Source organism: Octopus bimaculoides, chromosome 6, assembly GCF_001194135.2.
Source record: "Octopus bimaculoides isolate UCB-OBI-ISO-001 chromosome 6, ASM119413v2, whole genome shotgun sequence".
NCBI classification, from domain to species: domain Eukaryota; kingdom Metazoa; phylum Mollusca; class Cephalopoda; order Octopoda; family Octopodidae; genus Octopus; species Octopus bimaculoides.
Genome location: NC_068986.1, coordinates 40,736,685 through 40,741,019, shown reverse-complemented (window position 1 = coordinate 40,741,019; position 4,335 = coordinate 40,736,685). Strand labels below are relative to the sequence as shown.

General features: G+C 37.8%; 1 long non-coding RNA gene across 1 annotated transcript in view; it reads right to left on the bottom strand.

The window, feature by feature from the left end:
• Nucleotides 1-1,220: 1,220 nt before the first annotated feature.
• Nucleotides 1,221-4,335, bottom strand: part of LOC106876894 (uncharacterized) — a 6,716-nt gene continuing 3,601 nt past the window's right edge. Inside the window, exon 2 of the long non-coding RNA XR_001410305.2 lies at nt 1,221-1,796. This is a non-coding gene — a long non-coding RNA (uncharacterized LOC106876894). The remainder of the gene's footprint in view (nt 1,797-4,335) is intronic.

Sequence of the window (4,335 nt, the reverse complement as noted above, 5' to 3'; positions counted from 1 at the left end):
TAGATAAGTATACGAAGTTTGAAAGTCTTTCGGCACCAAAAACACTACATAAAACATTAATAAAAAAACTGGTGCCCCTGTTTTTAACAAGATTCTGTCTGTGTTTGCCCACCCCCATCACAACTTGACGACCGGTGTTGGTGTGTTTACATCACTATACCTTAAGCAGTTTAGCGAAGTGACTGGCAGAATAAGTACTAGGTCTTAGAAAATAAGTAGTGGGGTTGATTTGTTTAATTGAAAACCATTCAAGGTGGTGCTCCAGCATTGCTGCAGTCAAATGACTGAAATAAATAAAAGAAAGAATATATACCATATATATATGTGTATATATATATATATATATATTGCATTTATGTGTTATTTGCTGGTGTATATCAGCAAAAGATGTGAACATTAGTGAGAAATCAGAAAAGGTCTCTTCTAGGCTGGCATAGGTTAGATGGTTTAATAAGAGCTAGCCAGGCAAGAGCCTGCACTAGACTTCTGTGTCCGTTTTGGCATGGTTTTTACAGCTTGATGCCCTTCCTAACACCAACTCCCAGCAGAGTGGACAGAGTGGTTTTTATGAGGCACAGGTAAGGTAAGCTTTGGCATGGTTTCTCTGGCTGGATGCCCTTCCAAATGCCAACCACTTTACAAACAGTTGAGTTATACCCTCACACACACTGCACAGGACATCCTGTTCGCCAAACAAACTTTTTAGTTTCGTCTGACAACCCGATGAAATAAGAACTAAAAATAAATTAATAATATATATACAGGGCTATTCAAAAAAGAATGAAGCAATCTATTGTTTGTCCTAAGTCACAAGTATTTACTCACAATCAACTTTTATTTCCTGTCTTACAAGTGGTCACCGCCTGCAGCACAGCCAACATCAATTCGATAAGAGAATTCCTCCCAGACGCGTATTAGCATTTCACAATCCACTGAGTTGATCGCTGTTGTTTTTGTTTGATGTTTAAGGTGTGGTAGCCATTCAAAACTTAAAGTCCTCTGCTACCCACTAACCTCAATGACCTTAAACATCGAATAACAACAGCAATCAGTTGATTGTGAGTAAATACTTGTGACTTAGCTGGAGTTTTCTATTTGCATAAATGAAATTGGTTTATTCTTTTTGAATAACCCTGTATATAAGAATAGAATGAGTAATTCAATGAGATATGTTAACAATATAAACTGTAAAGAAGTGCTTTGAAAATAAATCTCCTGCAGATGATTAAAATTTGTAACTTCATTTTCATAATTTAAACAAACTGTTTCAATTTGATTATTTGACCAAATGATATTTGATACTTGAAAAGAAGATATAGAAGATATGGTGTTACAAGGGAAATAACTCTTCCATCATTTAATAAGTTTACGTATAAGTGAACTTAAGGCCAAAATCCAGTTTGTGAGCCCTTATAAATGTTCTGACGAAGGGATGTAATACCAGAATATGCTAAAAGATGGTGGGGGAGAGGAAACGGCAATCGTTCGTTAAACAGCGTACATAAGTAGAAACGGAGAAAGTTTGGCCATAATTTCCGCCAACCAGCCAAGTCTCCAGAGAATCCTTGCGTATATTGCAATCTCAGACGACTACTTCTACACCAACGAGAACAACTTGAGGCCCGCAGGGCTTTCTGAATGGCTTGCATTACGATGAGTTATTTTTCATGTGGCCCGCTTCACCAAAAAGCTTCTTCATGCTTGTTCCACACTAACGGCAGAGAACTGCCCGAATCCTTACAGGGAGCGACCCCTCGTCAAGAAAGTCACCAGGGTGGTATTTCCCCGACCTGACGCTACAAAGAGAAGAAAGATTGATTACAAAATTCATTTCTTCACATAAAAACATATTTGCATGAAATAGCAATAAGTAACTTGCACAATGTAGCAACCACAAGAGATTAGAAACAAAATTCAAACTCAACGTAAAGATAAAGCTAGATACAGAAATACATTTTAGCTCGGCGCTCTAAGATTTCTGCTACTATCACTTGATTCCTAATATTGGCACTAGGCCGTAAATTTGGAGAAAGCGGTATTGTCGATTTTACTTGACTCCTCCCACGAAAAATGAAAGTGAATGTAACTAAATGTAATACTAATAGCCGTGTCATAATATGTATGTATAGAGAGAGAGAGAGAATCAGTTATCTAGAAAATTTAATAATGAATATGCTACCATAGACAAAATTACTATATCATTAAAATATATTTCATACGTAAGGGAAGGATAAGTGAAATTATAAGGTGTCGAAATGGTAGAAAGGATTATTAATAAATCCATAAACATTAAGGAATTGACTCTGGTTTTGATTGCTTTATGATATACGAGTATTATCAAAACAATTTTTAAAATTATCTATTGTAGAAATTTATTATAATACAATACGGTATAATGTAAGCAAAAAATTCCTGCCTTTTGCAAGGATTTTTTCATCGTCAAAAAACTGCGTTCTACAGCAACTGATGCCGCTTGGCTTTGTATCAAGTCTGTATACTCCACGAACGGAACTTTGGGATTCATTAATTGAATTATCGAATTGATTTGGTTTTTATTGAATCTAAAATCAATATAATTCATGATGCAACACGGGTCTTCATCGAATTTCAATTCTTTGAGCGTTTTGTAATCATTGTAGATGGTGAAGGCTGTTGACTCAGATTCCAAAATTTACTCTTTCAACTACAGATAGTTTGAACAGATTTGGGTGGGGTTAGCCCTAATCTCATGGCTTCGCACAGCTTCTTTCGCTCTCTGCACCAAAATCACTTCGTCCTTAAAACTCTCTACAATTTTTGTAACTTCTGCAAGGTTCTTGGTATAGTAATTTCAGGCATCCAACCAGCTACCCCACCTGGTCACAATTGGCTGAGGGTGGTATCCGATTGTTTTGAATTGCTCTTGATGGTGTTTTTTTTTTTGTTTGTTTTTTTTACAGTAGTAGCCTTAATGGTAGCTATCAGACAATCGTCTGCAGGATAAAAAGCCTTTATCTTTAGAGCACAATTATGCAGTAAGTGAGAGAAGCAGGTTACATGGCAAAGCTTAAGGTACATAACTTGCAATGTTTCTCTAGCAGCTATCATGTACCGAGCAGTATCAGACATTAGTATGAGAAAATTTGCTCTTGGAACCGTCATATTTCTTAGCGAATCATCGATAATCTGAGCGATGACTCTGGCAGTTAGAGCTGATTCGAGTGGAAAACATTCCATTAAAAACGTTTTAACCAATATGTAAAATAACAATTTTTTTGTCATCGATCTTACGTTCATCAACAATCAAAAATACATTTCGATCAGTCAGACAGCTCTTGCAATTTTTAACCGTGTTTGCACTAAGCATATCAACATATTTTTGGCACGTAGATTGAGATGGTAGTAACTTTTTGATAGAATTAAAGAGACATCTCAAACTTGGATTAGTGAGCTTGTGCAAATGAATGTCGGCCTCAAGAAATCCTTTGGTCACCATTGCACCCCAAAATTTATCGTTTTTGTAAATTCAAACGATTTGACGGGTTGCTGTTCAATTTTAGAAGTCTTTTAAAGATAGTTTTGATGGTTCTTTTTTTTTTTTTGCTCATTCTATGCAACTCAGCGAAGTACTTCTTATTGCATTTGATAGCAACGAGGCACAGTCTACAGTGTAACTGGTTATTGTGAGTCACAATAAATTCTTTTGAGAATTTTTCTGTAAATTCAAGGGCTTTTGCCTTCTGGCTTGTTTCTTGGCTTTGGCATCTTACGCATTCCTATCTGTCTCCTCTCCTATATTTTCTCTTATCAAAGAATTTTCATCCAGCGTTCGCTACCTTACCTCGTCTGAGCTTAACGGCCCTCCCTGTTTGTGATCGTTTCGTTTGGTTTGTTGTATGTCCTGTCTTTGTTACCAACTTTGACCTTCTCCGAATCCCAAATTTTATTATATATATATATAGCTGGCACTCCGTCGGTTACTACGACGAGGGTTCCAGTTGATCCGATCAACAGAACAGCCTGCTCGTGAAATTAACGTGCAAGTGGCTGAGCACTCTCCAAGCACGTGTACCCTTAACGTAGTTCTCGGGGATATTCAGCGTGGCACAGTGTGACAAGGCTGACCCTTTGACTTACAGGCACAACAGAAACAGGAAGAAAGAATGAGAGAAAGTTGTGGTGAAAGAGTACTGCAGGATTCGCCACCATCCCCTGCCGGAGCCTCGGGGAACTTTAGGTATTTTCGCTCAATAAACACTCATAACGCCCGGTCTGGGAATCGAAACCGTGATCCTACGACCGCGAGTCCGCTGCCCTAACCACTGGGCCATTGCGCCTCCACACACACACACACAC